This window comes from Ambystoma mexicanum, chromosome 10 (genome assembly GCF_040938575.1).
Source record: "Ambystoma mexicanum isolate Mex_15411 chromosome 10, UKY_AmexF1_1, whole genome shotgun sequence".
NCBI classification, from domain to species: domain Eukaryota; kingdom Metazoa; phylum Chordata; class Amphibia; order Caudata; family Ambystomatidae; genus Ambystoma; species Ambystoma mexicanum.
Window position 1 is genome coordinate 1,489,421,810 of NC_090932.1, and position 26,475 is coordinate 1,489,448,284.

The 26,475-nt window shown below is 44.5% G+C and overlaps 1 protein-coding gene across 2 annotated transcripts in view; it reads right to left on the minus strand.

Moving 5' to 3' along the window:
• Positions 1–26,475, minus strand: part of LOC138492457 (uncharacterized) — a 177,993-nt gene that overhangs the window by 37,988 nt on the left and 113,530 nt on the right. The window contains exon 1 of one of the 2 annotated variants that reach the window (XM_069619600.1): positions 1,746–2,100. The exons of the other annotated variant lie outside the window; for it this stretch is intronic. The gene's annotated coding sequence lies outside the window, so the exon portion shown is untranslated. Of the gene's footprint in view, positions 1–1,745; positions 2,101–26,475 lie in introns of those variants that run through there. 2 annotated transcript variants of the gene reach the window in all.

Here is a 26,475-nt window from a genome sequence, read left to right on the forward strand (position 1 = left end):
ATGCTAGGTGGTCTACTGTTGAAAGCAGTGCTTATGCCACATAGTCGATCATTGAAACTAAGGGCCATTGGTTACTGTATACTGGTAACGCCATTATAGCAAAATAACATAAGGTAGTGCAGTGGTTACTTATCTTCAATGGGACCTTTACACACAACAGCGATCACGTGTGTTCTGCCTTCAGGCGAGGGCCTACTGGCCTACAGGGAACTTTGGGGAGGTGCCCGTGGGCCTCTGCACCATGGGCCACTTTTCTCGCGGTACCCTGCTTTCCTGCTCCCCTTACTCTTCTACATCCATCTCTCCTCATCCCCAGACCCCTTTGAGTTAAATGATATTATTTACTCTTAAAAATGCTACGTCAATGTGCCCGTGCTCAACTACTTTTTAATCCCTAGATAGGGACAAATGTACTTTAGAGTTCACTATTTTCGCCCTTTTTTTCAAAAGTGTCTTGTGGTGAGAAACCTCAACCCCTACTTAGGAGGGCTGGGCTTGCTCGCTTGGTGTAACACGGGGCCACTGTGAACAAGATTCCCAGTGCCACTGTTGCATCCCAGCCCAGCCCTGGCTAGGACTGCAAACGTAAGCCGCTTGCACGTCTGAAAAAAAAGGGTATTTTAAAACACTGCTTCCACGTTCTCCCTAAAGCTCTGCCCCTAGGCTGCCATTTAAATGATAATGCCCGTACACCTAAACAAAACATATAACTGCATGTCATGGGGCAACATGAACAAACAGCGCACTAACACTCTAGTGTTCGGAATATGAACGCATGCTTACTTATCTTAGACGAACTTTCTTTAGGATGTGGTGATGCTGACTAGCATTTCGGATTGCCTGGCTTGTTATAAATATTTAGCGCACACTATAGTTAAGGGTGGGTCGGCGCCATCATGTTATACTATAGGTAACGCGTAGGCCAATCGTGATTGTATTGAAGGCACAGAAGCACGAGGCTTGCCAAGAAACGTCGCAATGAAGTCCCTTCTAGGGAGATGCAGGCAAGCCCGAGCACGCCCGAGATTATTAAAGGACAACGCGGGCTCAATGTGGTTCAAAACTAGCACAGCATCCAACTCTCACGCGCCAATTCTTTTTTTCTGGTATCTGCGCGAGCGTTTTCGAGCAAATTCCGTGTGTTTTTGCAACAGACACGTCATAAACATGCAGCCCTTTTCTTTTGAGAAAATCTCAACTGCTCACTCAATGTTTAATAGCGCTAAGATAAGAAATTGCAGTATATGCAACTTCAAGAAGCTAAAGTTCAGTGGTTAAATTGTAAAATAAAGCAACGTTTGTTTGTTTAGTAATTTGATAATGCACACCAAGCCCTTGGTCAGCTGGGCGCAACAGTACAAGAAGTCTCAAAGCTTAGTTACAGTGCCTGTCACAGGCTGGTACATACATGTGAAAATAATGTGGAGTACAGTATATGAAACAGTACAGCCATTTGCCGAGCATGGAAGGTGAGATTAGAGTTCTCATTTTGCTTCTGCACTTGACTAAAATGTTGTGATCTTGAGCAAATCGTTTGTATATGCCTAAACCTTGTTAAACTGCACTCCTTTGCTTCGCAGTTGGGGTTGCCTACAAAAACAAAGAAGGTAAAAACCAACACATACATGCATGCATACATACACATGTCCCCTTCCCCGACGACACAATGTGAGAATGTAGAGGAAAGCTGCTTGACACCAGCTGTGAGCGCTATAATAAAACGCTGTCGGTTCGCGTCGTCTTACCTGGTTACGGCGGTGCTGTGCGGGTGGAAAGTTGCTCGTCCGTCCGCAGAGCGCTTTGGGACGGCGTCTGCCTCCTGGTCGCAGCTGGACCCTCGCTTCCTTCCTGCTAATCCGGAGATCCGAGAATAATGATGCCGTATTTACCGGCCGCGCAATCACTAATGCACTAGGTGTGGCCCGGGACCAATTAGCGGCGAGGCCAGAAGCCAGGCACCGCTCGCTCCCTGCCACTGAGAGCACATCAAGTCGTGCTCGGCGGTGGGCAGGGTCACGTGCACCACTCTGCATCCACCACTCTCTCATAGCCTTAATACCTCGGACCAAAAAAAAAAGCCACGAGCTTTTGCCAGGCGCATTACTGACGCAAAGAACGCAAGCAGAGCATTATCTGATGGGCTTATATATGTACTTTACGTGAGTGAGGCGGCGTCTCCCCCCCCCCTCAGAATTAGACCTAGGGCGTGCCAATCTTCTAGAACTCCGGCACGTGGGTGATTTCCTACAGACGCATTAGAACACTATCCTTTTGTTGAGATGGAAAGTTGAAAACAAATCATTTCACTCTTCCAGGGAAACCTGACGAGTATATGGATCACCTTCCGCTATGCAGGCCTCATGAGGTCATGACCTCGTGAGGTCCTAGGCAGAGAGAAGGGGTCTGCAGCATGCATGGTATGTTATGGTAGTGGGTTTCATATGGCACCTGCTGGCATTTGCATGGTCTCTTGGTGCTCTGGCATGTCAGACACAGGGGCGGGATAGCTTAGTGGGAGAGCGGTAAAATGCATGACTGCTGCGCTGACGCGTGCAGTTTGGTGGTATCTGGACACTGATTGCGGCTTGGTTTCTGGGTAATTTGTGTGGAGGGAATCTCTGCTGCTTGTACCCAGAGACGAGGGAAAATGTTCTAATTATTGGGCAGGTGTGTGTGACGGATTTCCAGCTGATGGGGGGATTGGCCAGATGTTTTGAGAGCTCTAGTTTGTTTGTTCTGTTTTTTTATATATTTCTATAGCGCACCTTGACCCAGAGGTATCTGGGCGCATTGGAAATGTTACACGTGTTACAGGTACGCAGTTGTCATAGAATAAATGCAGGGATCAAATCCTAAAATTTCAAGTGGGGGGACTCATTAACAAACGCAATGGGATGTGATTTTGCCAGACATTAGCATATCAAGGTGAAATATGCACATTTCATTCAATGCAAATTGGCAACTGCGGATGCTCAAGACAATCTGCAAAATAACATCTTATGCACAATTAAAGACTGTCTAGTTGCTCTGACTTCAGAACAAAAAATTGTTAAATCGTCCTTGAAGGCAATGAAGAATGGCCATTCTGATTTGGTAAATTCATCTCATGAAGGTAGTTCCTCTAAAAATGTTTCGTTTAAATCCCCATTGGTGGAGACAAATTGTCACAAGAATAGAGAAACATCAAGCAAGCAGAGTTACCCTGATGTCAAGGCACTGCCCAAGAGTAAAAAGCCCACCCAGTTGTTTTCCTTGTTTCTTTGCTGTCGTGGGGGTTCCTTTCCAACATATACAATGAACAGAGGAAGTATTATGCAAATATTTTCAGACATCCCAAACTTGGAGGATATCTCCTCACGAGATGTGGTACAAGTTGAGTTCCCTGATGACAATGATCCAACGGTGTCCTGCATATGGTTAAGCTCTCGTATTATTTATAATATCATTTGGTCTGCTAGATCTGAACTGTATGATTTGGGCTTCAATTTAATTCCAACCTCAAAAGATTCCCTACCGGTGGAAGCTACCTTTAAACCTGCTAGTCAGGTGATTATTGGTGAGCATACCTCAGGTAGAGGATGTAGTTGTGGGAAAGCGTAACTAGAAACCGAATATTCTGATGCCCGAGGTCAGAAAATGGTAGTCATGAGCTGGAATACTAGGGGGCATAAACATCTGTTAAATGACACTAATTGTGATGTGAAAGAGTGTGATCTAGTTCTTATGCAAGAAACTTGGCTCACTGTCCCCCTATCATGGGACAATCATTATGTCCATTTAGTACCAGCAATTAAGGGACAAAAAGGTAGACCCATGTCTGGCTTGGCAATCATTTCCAATATGTCCACGATAAGTATTATCTCTGAGAGGCCCAATCCTAACTCTTATTTGCAATGTTCAGTAATAATGTTCCAAAAACTGAAATTCTTAGTCATAAATATATATTGGAACCCAATTGCAATTGCAACTTCTACTTTCCTCAATGATCTGAATGCATTGATGGAAGACACTATAACTATCCCAGATATTGCGCATGTAATATTAGCTGGGGATCTGAACATACATCTGTTGGCGCCTTCTAAGAAAAGAAATATGGATCGGGTCTCACTGTGGAGGGCATTTATTAATACGTGGGATCTAGTTATGCTAAATGGAGCTGTGGAAACTGATGATCCTCCATCGTATACTTGGTCTTGTGGTGCTCAAAATGCTATAATTGACTACATGTATGTTGATAGAGGGCTGTTTGAGAAAATCTCTGGGTTTAGGGTAGTTCCCACCACTGCGAGCGATCATTGGATTCTGAGGGCTGAGTTCTTAATTCAAACTAAGGAAGAACCTCGCTCTAGCCGAAATCAATTAAGTGGCCTAATTATAAATCCTCAACGAAACAGACTTCATTGGTCAAGTGATGCACTGCAATCATTTGTGGGCAGTGTAACAAATGACCACCAGCGACTGTTAAGAGGTCTGAACATTACTGACTAGCATGATAAAATGCATCTTTTTGTCCCTGTTTCAACCCCAGATATTAAAAAGAGTAATCAGTGTAACATCCATGTATTTGATCTGGCCATTAGAGAGAAAAAGAGGCAACATCGAAAACAGAAAAGGCAGATTTACCATTTACCGGTACATTGTCGAGAGCTGGCCCTACGCAAATTGAAGACCAAATATAGAAATTGGATCCGAGGTCATAAAGCAGTTATGTTCCAACAGGATGGAGAAAGGTGGTTACAGTTGGCCAAAACTAAAAATACATCACAAATCTGGAAAATGATAAATAATGGAGTGGGTGCTCCCCAACTATCAGCTCAACTCAATGGTGTGTCGGAGAAAAGTTGGGTCACTTATTTCTCCAGCATTTATGATCTTCCATCTAATAATACTTCGAAGCTGGATTGGAAAGTAATTAATCCATCTTTTCAGATTAATTTTGATCGCGAAGATGTTCTGTTTTACATCAACAAAGCTAGTTCTTCAAGAGCTCCAGGGCCTGACGGCTTGTCAAATTATATCTTAAAACAGAATCCGGAATTATGGGCATCTATTCTTTACGCTGTCTTCCAAACCCTGCTAATAAAACAGGCAGTTCCTCCATCGTGGTGTAAGGCCATTACAGTGCCAATTTATAAGAAGGGTGATCGAGCAAATCCTGGAAGTTATCGACCGATTTATCTTCTTGACGCCCCGGGCAAGATCTTTAGTAGAATTGTCTTAAGAGATCTCAATAATTGGGCGTCAAAAGAGAATCGGCGAGACCCATTTCAAACTGGTTTTGTGGTAGGTCTTGGCACTAGTATCAACATAACGACTCTTAATGCAATCAAAGAGATGAATGCCATAAGAAACCAACCAATATACTTGGCGTATGTGGATTTTCGAGAAGCTTTTGACTCGGTAGATCGGAGCTTGCTATTCGGAAAACTGCTAAAATTTGGCTGTCCAACCTCACTTGTGTATCTAATACATTTACTTCATTCAAACACCTCAATGAAAGTTAAATTAAACTTAGAAGGACTTTTATCGGAAGAAATACTCACCAAAAGCGGCCTGAAACAAGGCTGCATTCTAGCCTCTACACTGTTCAATTTGTTTATACTTGATTTGGGCAATGAATTCAGCAACGCTGTGAATGATGCTCCGAAACTTGGCAACCAGATCATTGCATGGCTTTTGTATGCAGACGACTTAGTTCTCATCTCACAAACACCGAGAGGCCTACAAAACATGCTTGTTAAACTGGATCAGTATGTTGCCAAGAATAATTTGACCTTAAACCTGGAAAAAACACAAGTGATGGAACTGGGGAGGCATGGATCTAGATCAAAGAAACAGTATTGTTGGTATCTGAACAACCAAAAGTTGAATGTAGTTAATGAATATAAATACTTAGGTGTTGTATTCAGTAATTCTCCTAATAACATGCCTCAAAGAGACAGTATAAAGGGTAAACTGTCGACTTTAATATCGCAAGCAAGGATTTTACAATATAAGTATGGCAAGTTTTCATGCAAGCACATACTTATTTTCTACCAGCAGAAAGTAATTCCTATTGTTACCTATGGATCTGAATCCTGGTCGCCCCTACAGGCCGGTTATTGGGACAAAATTGAGGCAAGGTTTTGGAAAAAAGTATTGAATCTCCCAGATTCAAGCCCAACGGTATTGCTTCGCTTTGAGTTGGGTATCCTCTCGGTGAATATTCATGCATCCTGGAAGAGATGTTGCTTATTTCGAAAATGTGTGTTGGGTCTCTCTAGCAACAGTGTATTAAGAACCCTGGCAGATTATCTATTGCGATCGGAACATTTATTCCCTTCAAACTGGAGAGCGGCTGTTTTATCGGACCTAACAGAAGCAAACATCTCTCTAGATCTTTTATTATCTAATCCCACCAAAGCCAAAACAAAACTGTATCAACTGGATTGGCACCTAACTCAACAGAATTGTGTAAAACTAAAAGACTTTGATAGACCTCTGTTTGGGCATAAGAAAATCCGGCAAACTGCTGACTATCTATTAAAATGTCCCTCACACAAATTGAGAAATCAAATATTGAGGTTTCGCCTGAATTTATGGCCAACGAAACAAATCTTATTAAGGAGGGGTATTATTAAGACAGACTCCTCTTTCTGTCGATTCTGCAATGATAAGAAAACCAAAGAAACCTTGAAACATTTATTGATAGAATGTGTTGCACTCCGATTGCAGAGAAAAGACATTCTTGACAAATTAACAAGGTACCATTACGCAAGTCGCTCTAACGATGAGCTATGGCATGAGCTGTTTGCGACCTCAAAGATAACTGTAAGAATAGCAACTATCCAATTTCTAAATAAAATTCTGTGTCCTATTTATCCAAGTAAGTAAGCTGTTTGGATAATGGAAGAAATTGGGTTGAATTTGGTTCTCTATATACATCGATAACCATTTGAATATGAAGTGCTTATATCTAATTTTAATATGTTATTATTGTCTGACTCAGAGAATTAGACATGCTAACTGGAAGTGGTATCATAGGAGGTTTTACTTATTTGTTTTTTTTTTTCCTTTTCTTTTTTTCTTTTCTTTTTCAGTTAAACAAATGTATTTTTTATCTTATCTGTCAAATTTGTTATTCTTATGATATCTGTGATTTTATTTGATGTATGTTTTGAAAGGTTGATTTAATCAGCCACCCAAAATAAAAAATAAAAAAAATAAATAAATTGGCTTTGCATAAATAACCACCCAAATTGAACATGACGAATGCCATTTGCCTTTCATAAAATCAACACACACTCAAAACCAAGACAGGATATGTTCTTCTAATAGTGTTTTTGAAAACGTTAAAAGGTGTGCATGGTTTAAACTCCAAAAACAAATACAAATGTTTTCCCTGAGACTTGCAGAACCGAAATGGGACATTTCACCTTTAGTTGGTTGTTTTTCATCAGTTTAAATAGTGCAATGGTGAAGTGTCTGGGCTACAACCTGACGACTTTGATTATATCCCCGAGGTTGGCTTTAATTGTTAAATTTAAAGAAGACATCCAATGTTTCTCTTTTAGCTGGGGGGACTGAGTCCACCCTCTGAATAAAGTGGGGGGCATCCTCCCCCACGTGTACCCTCGACTTGAGCCCTGATTACAGGATTACAGTGTGTACAATCAGATGGTAATAACAACAGATTGAGTTACAGGCAATGTACGTCCTAAATTCACAATAGGCAGTACACGGCATGGATCAAATACAGAAAGGAACCGGACAGTGGTAAAATACAGTTGTCTTTTTGCAGTTAGTACTTCTCAGTCAACCATTTGATGGAGTTAATTCTGAAGTTAGGGAATGATTTGGTCATTTTCAAGGAGAGAGCGAGCGAGTTCCATAGCTGCACAGCCATGGCTGGGAAACTAGTCCCTCCTGATTTTTGAAGTTTATATCTAGGAACTATCAAACCAACGGTGTTCGAAGACCTAGTGACTCTGGTAGATGAACTGAGGTTGAACTTTTTGGTTAAGTACAACGGGGCCGCATGGTTGAAGGATTTATGCATAAGGGACATAGTTTTGAGTTGGATCTTATCCTTAATAGAGAGAGTTTTGAGTTGGATCTTATCCTTAATCGAGAGCCATGGATCCTGCCATGAAAGTCAAATCTGCTAGACATAGACATTTCTTGACAGTGTGTGATGCTTTAAAAACGGGTGATGGTGGGTTTATACCCAGATGGGTCTACCAGCCATTGGGTCCATAACTGGACTTATATCCATATATAGCGTTGTGCAGTTAGAACTAGTCCTACAATCCTGCTGGGTGTAGTACATAAAGAAATCGATATCTTTGTATATGAAGGTTAAGACATTTGAAAAACCAACCCTTGGCACCTTTTTAGGGAACATGCTAGTAAGTGACTCAACCCTTTTCTGACCACGTTTAATAAGCGATGTGAAGGTTTTATGAGTTTGTTGGAGATTGTGGACTCTGACTCTGAACTGATCATTAAACATCAAATCTAACGGTGGGACAGAATAACAAACATGGAAGATCTGGAAAGATTGAAACTATACAGAAATAGAGGAATCTTTTATGTTCCCACAGCAGAAAGGAGATTGTACCTACGTAAGTGTCCTTGTCAGGGGCACAGAGCCTGGTATTTCAGATTTCATTTGAACTGTCTGCCCACATTGGAGGTAATTGGACCAAGACTTGGAATACCACACAAGCTCGTAAGTGTCGCCTTTGTAAGTCTGACAGTAAGGAAACATTGTATCATATCATGTTAAAGTGTCCGGACACGGTTTCTTGCAGACCTACGACATTGGCACCTTTTGTACACTCCACATTGTGAATTATATCAAAGGACCTGTGGATGAGACTAATGATGAGGACCAATACATTTCTTTTACTGTCATTAGTAAGACTCCTAAAGAAAATATTTGCAGTTCTTGAAAGTGTGACAGATCAGGGTGAAAAGCCACTTGCTGGACTGATGCACAAGCACTTTAAATGAGAAGCACTTGTTACGTGTATAAGATACATTTGAAATGTGAAGTACTTTGGTCATGTATGAGAATTTGTTTTAAAATCTTTTAGATTATGATATGGTTTTATGAAGGTAGAGTTAGGTACCTGTGATGGGATGAATTAAGAAAGCACTGCGGAATGTCACACTGAGACAGATAAGGTTAAGAAAGATCTCAAGGAATATGCACAACACACTTAAGTGGGTAGTGTTGGTTTGTAGTTGACATCTTTTTAGATGATGAATTGGTTATTTGAATACTCTGATGTCGTTTTTAAGTTTTGTCTACAAAATAGAATCCTTTTGCATAATTAGGGTATGGACTCTAGAATGGTAAAGGAAAACGCTGCCATATTGTACAAATGTGTCTATTTAGTATACATTCTCTTTTTCTTCTGTGGTTCTTACCCTTGTTTATTGTTGCTTTGTAGTGCTCTTCTTTGATTCTTTTACGTGTATGGTATTTACATACTAAAAACACTTAAAAAAAAAGTAAGACACCAAATGTCTACTTTGTGCTGAGCATCAGTTAGTAGCTTGCCAGCAGCTGGTTTGGTCACACAGTACCCAACATAATGTTTATGTTTGTTGATTTGTACCGCGCTCCCGGTACCCGAAGGCTTAAGGGCGCAAACAAAAGATACAAGACAAGACAGAACATTTCACTCAATTGGGGTGGTCAGACGATGAAATGAAGGGCAGAAGGCTTTGAGAAATGTAGCATAAAAGTATGCACAGCTGGTAATGGGCACATCCAGAAACTGAGGAACAGTTTCTCGTGTTGATTTCCAGGTAAACACATACTTGGCTCTAAGGAAACCCTTTCACATCATACATCTGTCTGTAGACACATCTCGCCTTATTGATCCTGTATTGCAAGGTGAGGGGAAAGTGCGGTGTTGAATTACAAACAGTTTGCAAAAGGTAAGTTATTTTTTAGCGGCAAATGTCTCACAACCAATTTGTTCCGTCAAAAGTGTACACCCAATTTTGGTTCCCAAATCTGCAAATCTACAAAAGTGGTAGAATGCGGCCTCCAAAGGACGTCTAGCTGGCATGCACTGCACCAAAGTTATTCTAATTTTTGCATTGACATGTTTAGCAATTGAACTAGGAATCCCTTTGAAAGTAAACAACCAGTTTTCAGTGTAACTTTAATTCAGACCTCCCCTAGGGCTGGTGGCAGTTTGATTAAACATACATATAAAGGCATATCTGGTTTGATATGGTGACCTATGGAAAGCTACAGTTATATTGTAATGAACGTTTTGATTTCATTTAGTCACCCCGGTTTCTAGACCCTTTCCTCTGACAGAGCCTAGCTTGTTCACGCTTGCGACAGAAGCTGACTGCCCTCCTCCAGTAATATAGGGTCTGGAGACAAAGGGGTTGCCGGAGGGCACTGAAGGAATGGAATGACCTGTAAGGCACAAGTGTCAGACGTGGTCTTTGACCATTCAGACTGAACAAGGAAAGCCCCCCCCCACGTTAACAAATGGCGAAACGCCAAATGAGGGTTGGTGCAACGTCCCCAAACACTGGGCATCCCTTCTTCTGTCTCTCAGCAAGCACCTGCCCTGGCCTCCTCCTGGGGTAGACTGACCACAGCCCTTCGGGGCAAATGTAGGAAAGGGACGAAAACCCATGCTCTAAGTTGGCGGCTGTGCGGAAGGCTGTTGGTATTGCTAGCCCCAAAGACTTAGCAGTTGCCTTGGATGATGGAACCTTCTGGAGGGCATTGCCAGCTTTAGGACCAAAAAGGTTATTGCCGTCGATCGGCATATCCAACATCCTGGTCTGGACATCGGGTGCAAAACCTGACCACTGTGCTAGTGGCCATGGCTCTTTCCACACAGTCTGCTGTCTCCTATCCTGACTGCAGCAATTTAAGTGCCACTTCCTTGCCATTAAAAGCCGTCCTTCATCCATCCCTCTAGGACATACTCAGCCGCATTGGCCACCACCGTCCAAAGGAAAACTTTGCCATGGCACAAGAGGCATTCACGGCCCTCAGTGCAAGACTGCTTAGCGCACACACATTTTTGCCCCATGTGTTGAACCTCTTACTTTCCCTGTCCGTGGAAGGGACGGCCAGGTAGAAGTCTTCTGGCTAGCCATTGTGGCCTGAACCACCAAGCACTCAGGCGAAGCAGGAGAGGAAAGAAAGGCCGGATCTGATGGAACAGCATAGTGTTTCCTCGCCAGATCCCTGCCCACTGATGGAACAGAGGCATGTTTCTCCCACGCCTCCAATATCGGGTCTCCACTGCCACACTGAAGGACGGGAGCGTCTCCTTCTTGGGGGCATCGTTCAGAATGTCTCAGAGTTCGTACTGGACCATGGACCTGGATGGAGCAGATAGCCCCAAAGTACTGGCCACTTTAGCCATCAAACACTGGAAGGCAGCATGAGGCGTTCCTGGAGTGGGAGCTGGCCGAAATTCCATCTCCGGGGAGGTGTCGAGGCCACTGGCCACCTGCAGGTCCTCTGCTAGACCCAGCCGTACCGACCGAAAAGGTTGTATCTGAAAGGTCCTACATAACGTTTTGCCGCATTTGGCATAGGTATAAAATACCAAATCCAAAAATACCGAGGTAAGTGATCGGGGGTTACCCTGCACTCTTACATTGGTATTTTCAGGTTAGGGGGCTGCAGGGGTACCCCCCACATACAAGAAAAATAGAAAAGCTCAAATTTCAAAATGCGGCAGATTGGGCTTTGGTATTTTGCAATTTGATCTTTTCGTCTACGATACATCAACATGCATCCAGGCCCAGCATGCCCTTAACTTCCCTGTAGAATTCTTCAGAGAAATCCTTCATCTCCCAAGAACCCATACGTTCACACCGAAAAGGGACCTGGTCACTCTCCTCTTCATAGATGTCATACATCCTTGACATGAGGTGTCCCTAGGGAGTGGAACTTATTCCTGTGGAACCGCCGTGCCAAATACGACTCTGGTGCTGAGGCAGCTGCTCAGAAGACAGGGCCTGTTGGCGCAGAGAAAACTCTGTCTCTGTCTTGTCTAGGCCCGAGCCCTTAGGCTTGCAGGAGCGGTCCCCAGAGGGTATCCTGTGGTCTCAGCAGATGCAGTGGGACCCTATGGCGCCATCACTGGTCCAGATTGCACAGTTGCCTACACTGAGGCTGGAGCCACCAGCGCCTTTGGGTGCATGGACTGGCATGACCCGCAATCCTGGGTGCCATGCTCCTCGCCCAAGCAATATAAACAAATCTGGTGTGGATCCGAGACTGCCATTTACTGTCCGCAGTCTGCACATGGCTTCAGGCACAAGGCATAGAGTAGGGCATAGCATGCTTTGAAAAAGTAGGTAAGCTTAATGAGCATGTGCCAATCAGTGAACACAGTGCACAGAAAAAGGAACTGAGGTCACAGGGTGCAGAACCGCTATATATACTGTCCCCAACGTCATATCCGGCACGGAGCGCGTAGAGGCATCGGACAGAGCAGCCGCAGAGCCGCACTGGTGGCGGAAAAGTTTCCAGAGAACAGCTGAACTAGGATAGGGATCTCATAGATCAGGAATCTGTCGGAGGAAATAATCCATTAGAATCTTAGTGTGATAGCTACCAGAACATTATCGTGAGAGACCTGGGAGCAAATTATACTTGGATACCATGGAGAAAGATTGCATTGAGGTGTTGTGTGGTACAATAGAGGGGAGGTTTTGTACAATCATGTCCAAAAGTTCTAAAAATGTTTTAGAGTTGCAAAATAGCTTATTAGAGAATGGCTCTGAACCCCTTATTAATCCACTTCCTGTGACTGGTGTGCGTATTACTCAGATCTCTATGCTGATAATCCCAATATGGAGTCAAAAAGGTAGACTGATGATGCTGATGCCATGTGGAACTTAAACCTCACTGAGGAGGGTGTCATTAGAAATATAGAATCGCTTAAACCCTCTGGAGCTTGTGGTCCAGGCGGACTCTAAACTACTACTGTAAAGCAGTCTCCCTTGCTCTCCGGCAGTATTATTTGTAATCTCTTTCAGCAGATTATGAAGAATCGATGTATTCCTCAGCTCTGGCAGCTTTCTTATATTGTTCCAATTTTTAAGAAGGGCGATGGGTCTAATACTGGAAATGATAGACCAATCGCTCTCCTTGATGCCTCAAGTAACATTTTTGGCAAAATGGTTTTGTGCAAAATTGAACAATGGGCCATTGCTACGGAAAGGCAGGCTTCCGCAGAGGTATGCATACCAATTTAAATGGCTTCATTTCAGGCCTACTTAAAAAACAAGTACAACTCAATGGGCCATTGGTGTATGCAGCGGGAATCCATTTGAAGGCAGCTTTTGCTAGCACTGACAGAAAGCTGCTATGGCATAAGCTTGCCAGTTTGCGTATTCCCATGGCATTGCTTCAAATGGTTGTTGCCCTTTACAGTGATACAAGAATCCTGATTCGAATGTATAAACCTGATTCCCTGACTGACCAAATTGCCACCACATGCGGGTTAAGACAGGGGTGTGTCCTGACCCCCTGTCTATACAACCTTTTTCTTTCCAAAGTGGATTCTTAATTACCAGATTGTAGATATTTTCCTCCTAGTATTGGGGTTACATAAATCCAATGGATTGCTTACGCAGGTGATCTAATGCTTCTGGATTAAACCCCTATTGGCCTTCCAAGATTCATTGTGCTATTTCAACAATATGCCTGTTGGGGAGTTTTACACACGTTACTGGGCCTCATTACGAGGTGGGAGGTAAGGGGTTAACGGCGCCGGTAAAGGTGCCGGAGCCGTTAACCCCTTACTGCCCTATTACGAGGTCCACTCGCAGGACCCGCTCTGGACGCCTGGTTTTACCAGACGTCCTTGGCGGGTCCCGCGAGCGGCCCAGCATGCTAACAACAGGCCCGTCATTAACGGGGCTGTTGTTAACATGCTCCCCATTCGCATTGAGCCCTATGGGGCCTCAAATGGGAATGGGTATGGTCCGGGTCCGGGTTCCCTGAATGGGGAAATACCGGGCCCTCCAAGGTCGGAATGGCCCGGTATTTCCCCATTCCGGGAACCCGGACCCGAGTTTGGAGGCAGCCATGCCCTTATTAAGGGCATGGCTGCCTCCAAACTCATAATGACTCCCACTGTCTGTGACAAAACTTGTAAAAACCCACCTTAGGTGACAGGGTTGCAAACCCTTAGGTTTAGCCTGAACTACCCAAAGGGTTGGTAGCAATGGCTGAGCAGCCAGGCTTAGTCTATAAGGAATAAGGGCTGTAGTACGGCGCACAGTACTTAGAACATACAATTGGTTCAAGGAAACACTGACACTAGTAGTTATATAAAAATAGTTATTTATTTTATATACACTAAGGCCTCATCATGAGTTGGGCGGTAGACCTTAAATGCAGTAGTACCGCTATTACCTCCGCATTTAAAGGCTGGCCCAATCATGAGTCTGGCGTAAAATGGGAGTTTTCCCTTGAGCATTCTGCTGGAGGAAAAAAATCTAAATTTTTGGCCCGTTTTCAGCGCTATTATCCCAGCGCTAATAGCGCCACCCTAACCCCATTGGGTCCAATGGATCCAATGGGAAAGCGGACTTACCTCCCCACCCCCGCGCAACTCGGGATCCAGCGCAAATTGCACTGGCCCGAGTTGCAGTAATGCAAATAGCATTGGGTGGTATCCCAGCGCAATTAGCCCCGGGATACCACACAACTTGTGATGAGGCCATAAGGCTTTTTAGAAAAGAAGTCATGTAAGTACTATCCACACATTAATATCACAGTAGAATAAAAGGTAGCACAATTTAAATACAAAATTTAAAGCAACACAAAAGTTAGAGAAAACTACTGATACTAATAAGCAAACTTAGATTAACTCTTGCAACTTTAGTTACCCCTTTCTTAACCACTCTTCAAAAGTCCAACCCTATACTAAATGAGTCTCAAAGAGTCAAGGAGGGCACTCAGGATCCAGTGACCAATGGCAGGTAAGCAGCAAACAGAGCAAAGTCTATGAAGGTTTCTTCAGCTTTGCAGGTAGGTAAGAGTTCATTTTTGTAATTTAGAGTCCAATGGGTTGTTCACCCCAGTGGGACCCAGTGTGCCCTGGAGGGCGGTGCAAGTAACAGCTTAACTGGACCCCTCCAAGAACACCTGAACAATGCAGCAAAATGAAGGTAAGTACCTAGGCTTGAGCCAGTACCATATCAATGAAGGACGTGGTGCAGCAGGTTGGTACCCAAGGTGAGACGACAGTTGTCCCCGGTTCGGATTTCATGGACTGGATGGCTGAAGAAGGAACTTTGGAGGGAACAGAGGAATGCACTCGAGCCGTTTGATGCCCAGCAGTCGATCCTTGCGACACTGGTGTGTTGGAGCCCTTCACAGGCTCCGGTTCAGCGATGGTCGTCATCCGGGAGACTTTTCTTCGGTTCTCGGTCCATGACTCAGCTGAGGGGACTTCAAGGTGTGGAAAAGTGTCACTGCAGGCCCAGAAGGATGCCCACAAGATTTCAGCCAGAGCCATGCTTCACGCAATGTTGCACCGCAAAATGGCACATGCCGCAGGGTATTTGGAGTTTACAGCCCGGGAAGGTCACAGCTCTTCGTGGGATTGTGCAAAATGCAGGTGGTCTTAAGACTGGTTAGGTCCACCAGTCCAGGTGAGGATGTCCTCTTCAAGAGATCTTCCCTGTCGTTTGTAATTCAGGGTCTTGTCTTCAGTGGTCACTCAATGGCTCTGGTGGTCGTTTGGAAGCTGCTGGGACATCCTTCTATGAATTCCTCTTCAGATCTTCAGTCCAGTTGTTGACTTTGAGGTTCACCTCTAATACTCTTGCCTTTTTTGCGATAATACTGGCTGAGCCCACCAATCACCATTCAAGCATCTCATGCAAATTTGAGGGGTGGCTGTCCAGGGGGATAGTTCAAACCGGTTCCAGGCAGGCACACTGCAGGGCACAGACCACGGGTGTTTTGGTTTCCTCCCCCTCTTCCTGTCCTTTCAAGCACTCAGAGATCCTTGGCAGGCTTTCCAAGGGAAGCCCGCCAAAGACATAAGACCTCCCACAACCAAGATGGAAGAAGAAGGCTCAAGTAAGAACAAGTCATCATGAACAGGGCTTAAAAAAGTACAGCCACCCTTTTAGGCAAATGGTGACCCCTGTGTCCCTACTGCAGCTGCGAAAACAGCCTGCAGTAGAAGTCCACACAATGTTGTGTAAAAAGATACACTGCCACCAGCCTATCGGATTAACTTGTAACAGTAACTAAAAGTTACAGTAACAGTGAGAAAAGGGACACAATGTTTCCCCTTAGTACTCCACATAAGGTGGGGTGTGCTGATCTCACGAAATAAAATACAGGAGGGACAAAAGCGTGTCCCTGCGCCCTGGTAACTGCAACTAACCCATATAAAATAAAAAGGAAAGCTCAAGGAGCTTCCAGCAACACTGTACAGAAAGTACTGCGTTCTCCAATAGTAAAAGCTAGATGCCAGAAAACATGGAGGAAAAAGCATAACTCCATTAAAAAGTATCAAAACAATTAAAATGGCTCTTAAGTATAGAGTAAAAGCATGAATGAGCGGGGGAAAAAGGTTCCCACTCACTCAGGAGAAATAGTGCAAAAATCCAATAGTCCCGAAAAATGAGGGGGACTCACAAAGTGGGAAGAATTACTCTCAACAAGGAAATTCTAGCCAACAGTGCCCAAAAGAACACATTAGTGATAAACATCGACACATCTAATGTAATTGTGTTCTCAAAATCCACGAAGCAGGCAAAATGTACTTGGTCCTTCGATAGGGTGAGGGTGACCCCGTCACAATTCTCTCCCTTTGCCCTCTTTCCTGCCACATGGGCTCCAATTTGGGGTTTATTCCCTTTTGGACATTTGTTTCAAACCTTATGAGACAATGCCATGGTGATTTGGGAGCACTAACTCCTTATTTTCCATGTAATTTCCCTTCCGGATCCATTCCAGGTTTTTGGCAGCCAGTATGCTGCTTTAATCAAAAGAATATGCTTCCCAGAATGCATGGCCCACTGCTTTATCTCCACCTTTGCAGGACAAGGTTGGGGGGAGGATAAGCAGCACCGGTGGCTGGTAGTGGCTAGCAAGCAGCACACCTGAGGCGTGTGCTTGTTAGCCAGCTTTAAAAGCCTTAGTTTGCTTCAGTCCAGTGCTGATTATTTATGCAGTGTTCCGGTTTGTGACCGGTCCCTTGTTCCTGGTTCTTATGATTAGCGTCTAGTTTCTAATTTCTTACTTCTTCTTCCTGGATCCACAGATTTCGAATTTAGTGTGCTTGTAAGCATTTCTGCTTCCTGGATTCCCTTTCTGTCTTCCTCTGGTTTGCAGTCAGCACTTCTAGTGCTTTCCTTTCACTTGCAGCCCAGTTTATCTGTGTTCTTTATTCCTTTGACATTTGCCCTGTTCTGCATTGTAACCTCGATTCTTTAGAACCCCTCCCATTGAGAGATTTCCTATTTTGTTCCATTTTTCTTTCCCTGTCTGGGTGGTGAAAGGGGAGGTTTTTCACTTGTAATTTTATTTTCCATGGTCCTGTTCCTTCACTTTCTCTTGGAGTCTGTTCCTGGTTTTCTTTTACACTTCTCTCTTTCTTCCCTATTGATTGTTAGGCATAGTGTGCTGTTGTATCCAGCTGTTGTGTAAATGCCTATGTTTTTCTCACTATTCTGTAAGCACTATTCCCACCTGTCCGTTGCCAGGAGTTGTATGTATTAAGTTATCCTCCCTTTGCTGTTAAAGCCTTAGTGGGTCCCTGTTCGACCAGCAGGGTTTGTGGGCTTTGCTGGCATTCCAGGTGGTGTTTCTCGTCCTTGTGAGGATGGTCTTTAAGTTACCTTATTACCATCAACGGTGTTAGCTCACAGATACTGTCATTGCTTGTCCTGTATGAGGGCTTAGCGCGGATAGTACCTGTAACAACATATGTGGGTGAGGAGGTTACCGACTTTCCTTGTGATCATAAGTAGCTTCTAAGTGCTTACCCCACCAACCCTTTTCATAGGTGTGTGTTCTTATCATGCTCAACTTGCACATCCTGGGTTTTTAGTGTACATGTATCTTGGTTCCTGAGTGCATGTTATTTGACACTAATCTATTCCCGTGTGATCTTGTACACATTTGCCTTGCCATGCCTGCTGCCTTTGTCCCCTCATGACAAATGTACGATTTTTAAGTATTGTTAATTGTTTTGGGTTCTTGGGGTAATTTGTGTTTTGTGTAAGGCTGAGCATTTTAATTTTGCACTATATTCAGTGGTCGAAGTGTACGAAAAGAAGTAGTGGAACTATGTTCCCTGCTGGCCTGCACCCACTCCCCACAAACCCCATCACGACATCCCCTCCCACGCACAATACACACCCCAAACACTTGCACCTGCAGTTTAAGGGAACGTTCAGTGCAGTGCAGTGCAGTGAAAGTGCAAGTTTCAACTTCTTCCTACACTTTTATTTAAAAACAAAACCATTCCGGAACGGTTTCTTTTTAAAATAAAACTATAGGAGCTGTAAAAGGTAATTTAAAAAAGTAGAGGAGCATCGCTCCCGACCGCTCCCGCTCTCTTCGACCACTGACTATATTAAATAAATAAAGAGTATGTTGGTTCAGGTGAAAGCAAATCACTGTGGAGCAAAATTATGATTGTACATGTTAGGTGAAATTGAAGTCGGCACAGCACCTAGGAATAAAATGTCAACCACCACATTTCCATGGAACACCTTCTAGCAGTCGGTCCTGAAAAGGTCCCCCTGGTTTACCTTGTTGGTGACCACCCATGTTAGCGGTCAGCATTTTGCCTTTGGTTTAGTGCAAGGCCAAAGGTGTACTGCCTCAAGAAAGGAGCAATGAGTCCATGCACTTTGATGGTCCCATCTGCCTCCCCTGTCCCAGTGCAGGTCAGTGTGCACTGGTGATTGTATATAATATCCCACTTATGTTACAATATACTTGGATCCCACTAGGTGGTGCTAAATTGCCACAGAGCAGCTAAAACTAAAGATTGTCCTGAAGCACCACCTGTATCCTAAAAATACATAGGGCCTTATTACGAGTTTGGAGGTAGCCATGCCGTTTTTAGCAGCATGGCTACCCCCAAACTCGGGTCTAGTCCGGGTCCTGAAAAATGGGATTTACCGGGCCATTCTGACATTTGCGGGCCCGGTAAATCCCATTTTCGGGACCCGGAATGTCCCCATTCTCATTTGAGCCCCCATAGGACTCAATGGGAATGGGGAGGATGCTAACAACGGACCCATTAATGACGGGTCTGTTTTTAATATCCTGTTCTGCTAGCGGGTCCCTTACCGGCACCGTTCATACCGTGGCCGCCAAAGTTATAATGAGGCCCATAGTCTCAATGGGTGGCACTAATGCCAAGATAACAGTCTCACTAGTATGCCACATGTGAGCCAAATCTAATCAGATGAGGACACTTGCAGACTGTGCTGCCTCCACAATTCTAACCCGCTCGCTATTCACTCTACATCAATAAATTTGCCTCCCGATGTAGTGTGAATGTTCCACCTATGAGCCAAAATAAAAAATAGGGCTATTTGATATGCTTGATAGGTCTTGGCAATGGCTTCCTATTGGGCTCAATGGGAATGGGGACTGACAGTCACCGGCACCCGGCAATGGAGGAACTACTGGGTCCGGCAAAGTCGGAATACCTGGTAATTCCTCATTGCCGGGTGCCGGATTTTTTCGGAAGGTTGGCGGCAGCCTGCCGGTTTTACCGGCAAGGCTACTGCCAAACTCCTAATGTGGCCCACTGTGTCCCTATGGTCACACCTGTAAGGCACCCTCCTTCATTCCAATGCCATTAGCTCAAACAACAAAGGCCATGCTCAGCCTTGCCTACCTTAAATTATTTCTGAAGATCATTCATGCCTGCCTGAAGATGATCTCACTAGGAAAGACAACGGCATTGCAAGGGGAGTCGTTAGAGCACTCTAAGGTGTTCTATATGAGACCACCAATGATGCCATCTTTCAGACTGCAAAAGGTACAGGGCTCGACGACCAGAACTGCTTCCAAAGCGAAAAGGCAACATGGCACCGGGCAGACATTTTGAGGCAACGTCCCTGACTGGCAATGGCCGCTAGAATGGATTTCAAGATGCTGGCACACAGTTGCAGAATTGTATGGGGAAATGCCGCCAATTGCCAAACAGCACTCAATCTACGTTCAGTCCTTAAGGACGTGCTAAACAAGCCCAAGGTCAACAGAATGGGATGAAGACACCCAAAGCTCTTTGGGACCCAGTATTGGTACCAACGTTTTGACCAGGCCTTGAATTGAGAGAAGTCAAAAAAGGAAAAAGGAAAAAAATAAATAAATGGCCTCTTATATTGTGACACGCCATGGCAGGCCGGGTGGAGGATTGGTGGGGCGACGGTCAAAGACGCTCTAGAAACAGCCCTTAATGAAACAGACTCCAAGTGAATGACCCCACTTAGACAACAGATGACTCACTGTGAGATGAGATCCAATAGACAAGTGATAGTTGTGTTGAGCTATCCCTTGATAGTGCGCCGAAAAATAATGGAATGGCAAGTAGTGATGATTAATCAATTCCTGTTTATTTTTGTGATGTTAGAGCCTTTGTGGATGACACGTGTTTCGGCAGAGCTGCCTTTATCGAATCCAGGCTATATGGATAGCTCATAAGTCACTGCATAATGCATAAAGGTGCTGAAGTTCACAGGGATGAATCCCTCCTGATACAAAGAAGTCCTCCGTATGTACGAGTGTCCCCAGTGACTTATGAGCTATCTATATAGCCTGGATTCGATAAAGGCAGCTCTGCCGAAACACGTGTCATCCACAAAGGCTCTAACATCACAAAAATAAACAGGAATTGATTAATCATCACTACTTGCCATTCCATTATCTTTCGGCGCACTATCAAGGGATAGCTCAACACAACCATTATATATTGTCACAAACGGAGTGGAGGGACTCTAAGTCTCTGTAGTAGCTAAACCTGGTGCGACGCAAGATCTTTAACATCACCTCAACTCTCATGGACAAACCCTTTTAATTTAACGGGGCGCGTAGGTACTGCAGCAGGTGTCATCACAAACAGTCCCTCACCAAGAATCCAATAGACAAGTGGCCTTAATTACTGGTGAGTGTGCATGGTCAACACATCCAATTAAGCACCAAACATCAAAGGCAAAACCTCCGAAGTACAACTTGATCACACCTCATGGGAAGACTGTAACTTTCTACCAGATGCTCCCCAAGCAGCGCAAGAGTCCCCAACTCCTCAGAGCACATGCTGCCCATGTTTGAGGGGCTACCTGCCTCATCAGGGTGTACCAGCCCTTCATGGATTAAGAACTGGAGCTACAGTCGAAAGTGGCTACCTCCATTCCAAAGTATCAGTATCGCTGCTATTCTGTTTTTCACTACTGTTGTCTTGTGTAGGCCTGTGCTATGAGTCAGCAGGACTCTGCAAATAACTTCATACAGACACCTGGTCAGTAACTACTCACGCTGATTGAATCCCGCCTGATCACAGCAGCTGACTCTTTATTGATGCAAGCAGTGACTTAACCTGTCATCTGCTTGTGATTGCGTGTATGCCTGTGTGTGCGTGACATGGACTCCAACAGAAGCCAAAAGAGCCCAAAAGGCAAGCTCTCTGCATAACATCCCTCCAAAAGTTTAAATGAAACAATGTATCCAAGATTCAACAGATGAGTAACACATCACAGGGCAGTACCCGTAACCCCGGCTGAGATCATAGTCTTTAAGTCTGAGTGGCAGCTGCCCCTCATTTTGAGTGTGATACTGGGGCAACTCGGGTCAAACCTTGCCTGGTTGTCGGACACCAGGGTTTACATCTCCTCTGTTCCCTGACTGCAGCCCCTTGCTCTCTCTATCACCAACTATCTTGTTCCCTGCCTGCAGTTTCTTGTTCTGTACCCTTAGCCTGTGATACCTGGCTTTAGCTTCCTGGATTCCAGTCCTGAGTTTCCTTGTTATCTGTCTGCAGTCCTGCCCTTGCAGTGAAGTAACTTTGATGGAAATGTTAGGAGGGGGGCATGACATCTAAAGGAAAGGTGCCCCTGCCAAATGAGGGGGGCAAAATGGTGTGCCACAAAAGTTGGGAACGGACACACACCCTTGCCCCCCCACCTAAAATTACACCCATGTCTCCTTGTTTTTCCAGTCTACAGTTACATTTCCTTGTTACCAGTCTGCAGTTCAGTCATTCTTATCCTAATCCAGCGTTTCAGTCCTGGGTTTTCTTGTTCCTGGTCTATTGTTCACTCTGTTGTACCTTGATCCCAGTCCTTAGTTTCTAGTCTGCAGTTCCACAGTTCTGTATCCTTATATTTTTCTATATTTCTTCCAGTTCACTGCCTGAACCTTGCTCACTTTGACTTCATATTTTGTCCCTGGATATTTCTGTTGCTGTTCTTGTCCTCACTTGTGCTTGTGTAATTCCTTTGTTCAGAGTATGGCTTCTATGTCTCCCAGCAGGCAATCTCTGCCCCTTTCCTTTGTCGTGTTTCAGTATTGTACCTTGTGCTATATTGTTAACAGTGTGCTGGTTCCTGTTTCAAGACGCAGTCACTGTTAAGTTCCTGCTGGACCCTTACAGGCTTCAATCTTGTGAGTACTGTTTCCTTGTTTGTGCCTTAGGATCCACACAAAGACACCCACATCTGCTGCCTCTTTTCATGAGCATTCAGAGTGAGGCCATGTAATAGTAACCAGCTCAGAAAGGTAGAGTTTCCTCTGACCCTGTGGCAAACTCTTCCCCCATTTTGTGCACACAATTGGGAACCTAACGTGTTTGTCTTACTTGTACTCCCTGACCCTTTCTGTACACTGCTTTTGTTACCTGGCTGTAGTTATTGCAGATCCTTTCTTGTCTACAGGATTCCTTACACTCCTGTCTCTTGTGCACCTTTCTCCCCCGGGCTTTGCGGGCACGTCTCTGCCCTCAAGCCCCAGACATCGGGACTTCCTGATGTAGTGTCAGCAACAAGTTCAGGGGTGAAATCTAGATGATTGTCTGCTTGTGGGTCCTCTCGGCTGTCCTGGAGCTCCTGAGTCATGCTTGGACAGTGTTTCAGGGCCCCTAACCATGGCATAATTTCTATCCTATTGAAGTTTTAAGTGTTTTGTGTTACAGATCCCTAAGCATTGTCAGCCGTCACGGGTGTACCTTGGCAGTGCGCAATGGTGAGTGGGGCTGTTTCAAAAAGTAATTTGATTTGGCACTGGGATGACAGCACTGCACCAGGACGATGTCTCCAATCTCAAAGTTGGGCTTTTGAGCTTGTCTAATGCTGTTGCTGTGGCCATTGGCTTGTTGGCATCGGATTCTTAAGCTCTTAGGATCCTGGGCCATAAGAGTCTATGAGCGGTGCAGCGAAATTGCAGTATGGATGTTTTGAATGTTGATCAAAGCAGCTGGACTGCATCCTGTCAAAGAATGGGAGGTGAAGCGGTAATTACAAAGGAATTTATATATTTCCTGTTCTATGCCCTGCTGATTCTTAGTTGCAATACGGACAACATTACTCAAAGTGTCGATAAAATGCTCAGCATCCCCATTGGCTTGAGGACAGCAAGAAGTGATCTTCCTGTGATGTTTACCTAGGCGCTCAAGGTATATCTTGCACTCATTATTTTGGAAAGGTGGCATGTTGCCCATTTTGATTTCATCTGTAATCCCTTGAGCTGCGAAGATTTTCTCAAATGTGGAAATTACCTCACTTACCGTCATGAAGTGGACATCTCTACTTTTGTATCCCTTGAATGATCATCCAGAATGACTTGCATGTAGCGCCAATTCACCTGGGGGCAGAAGTCTACACTGACTTTGCTTCAAGGTCGATCACCTCTCACTTGTGTCCGTATTGCGGGCAGTGGAAAAACTCTTCCGGATGCCTGGCACATGCAACACGTTTAGATGGTTTCTACCCTTTTGTCCACGTCAGGAAACTAAACTCATCTGCTGAGTCTGGTCTTGCAGATCCATTGGTGATGTTTGATTGATGAGGGAGTCTGGTATTATTCTAGTGCCTCAAAGCACACGTCTATTGAGAGATTTGAATAGTTCTGAGGCAACCATATTCATCGCTGACAGTCTTGACTTGAATGAGGTGGTCCAATAATTGTGTTCATAGAGAATCCTCTTGCAGTCTCCATATTCTGTGGCTCTTACTGAATCTTGGAGGCAATTGTTGTTCACAGAGTGATATGGCCCTTAGTGCTGCTGCTTCAATGATCATGCATTAGAGGTCCTCAGTGTGTTCAGCTTCCTTGACTCCTTGACTTCTCAGATGGTAATGTCCTGGGCGTGCATTGACAAACAGTTTGCAGGGTTACCAGCACCAGGTCGGAACTCCAAGGTGAAGTCTTAGCTTTGAAGTTGCAACATCCCCTTCTCAATCCAGGGTTGTGTCCTGGGGGTTGACCTTTGAAGGACTTGTTGCAGCGGCTTCTGGTCCATCAACACCTTAAAGGGATGCCCATAAGTATTTAGGTTGAAATTCTGAATAACCCAGAGGATGGCGATGGCTTCCTTTTCAATCTGGGAATACCTCTTCTCAGTTGGCGTGATGGCAGGGCTAGCATATGCAACCACTTTTGGATTTCCAGCAATAGCATGCTGTGTCAGGACAGTATCCAATCCACAGGAGCTGGCATCAACTAACAGTTCTGTTTTCCGCTTCATGTTAAAGTATGCCATTGTGGTCCCATTCGACAGGCACATTGGTACTCTGGAATGTAGTCTGATGTCACTCTGTCCATTGTTCAGGCATGTTTAATTTAGTCAGGTGCCTCTGTGGTTCTGCGAGGAGGACCAGTTTTGGGGTGAAATATTCCCAATAGTTTGCCCTTCCTAGGAAGGTGCATAGTTTAGATACTAAATTGGGGCAGGCAGCTGATTTAATGTCATTCACTTTCGTGGGAAATAGGGGCTTGGATTGGTGATCGAAAATACAGCCAAAGAACTCTAGACTAGGTTTGAAATATTCACATTTCTCTTGATGCAGAGAGAGTCCATTTTAATGACTGCATTGGAATACAACCTTTAGTTTTCTCTAGGTGTTAGACTTAATTCATCAAATCTACCAGTATGTTGTTTCTTATCTTGAGGACACTCTTTAAGCCAGGGAGTGTGGTTTGTGTAGTGTTTAGGAATACTTCAGTTGCCAGTGACATGCCGTAACTCAGCATCTTGTGTCTATGGAGCCCTACAAGTATGGGGAAAGTGGTAATCACCCTAGAATCCTTAACCAGCTTCAACTGGTGATAACCAGACTCCAGGTCTAGGTTTGAGACTACCTTGGCACTGCTGTGGTTTGCTATTACATCGTCAATTGTTGGTGCGATATGTCTTCCCCAAAGGTCACTCTCCCCATGCCCAACGTTCCATTCCCTGTGTTCCATGGCACGCAGCACAGTCATGTGCCTCACACCATGGAACTATACATCTTATCACAGCTCCCTTTCAACAACAATACAACAATGGATTACTTTAACCATGGAATCTATAACCTGCACCCAACTGTTTTAATCATAATACACATGGTCTATGAGTCTGCTAGGATAATCGGCACTCCGTCAGAGGTGATTTCTCGTACCTTGCCTACTTCCTGTTGCATATTCACTCCCAACCTCATTGAGCTGTTGAGCAGTCACCTTGGCACGCTGCTAATCACCCTCACTTGACTCTGCCCCCCTTACGTGTTCGTCACTGGGTTCCTGCATGGATGTAGTACCATTGATTTCACTCATCAAATCCATGCTATTCTGGTCTCCATACAATGCGTCCACTTTTCTTCCTAACCTGACAATTTTCTCCTTATTCCACCAACCATTCTTCCCAAGCTTTGCTGCACTGAGACCAGTTTCAGTGACCACATGGGGATCAAAATACTGTGACTACCCTTTGGCAATCCTGTAAGGTTTTTTCAGACGCACATCTCCAACATCAATGTCACATTCTTTCACACACTTTCAGCTTTCAGATCTGATCTTGTTCTTCTACTACAACTCCAGCATTCCTTCATGAATATGCTCAACATATAGTGGAGGTATTCCTGCCCCAGCTAAGTGATTTATCCATGCAGGCACCAACTTTGACACTGCTTTTCTTGCCCTTAGTAATTCAAAGGGTGACATTCTTGTCACCACATGGGGCATGGTACGATATGCCCACAGCATGCCATTTGAATCTCTCTGAATGGGCACGCGATTGGTCATAGCCCATTAAATACATCCATTGATTGTCTTATGGGCTCTTTCCACCAACCCGTTGGCCTGTGGGTGATAAAGTGCTGTTCTCCAACTTTTGATTCCCAGTTCATTTATAAACATTTGCATCTCTTTGGATGTAAACTAGACGCCATTATCTGTTGCTAACTTATCTGGAGCACCCACTCTTCCAAACAAGTCACGTAAATATTCAATCACGCTAGCAGTGG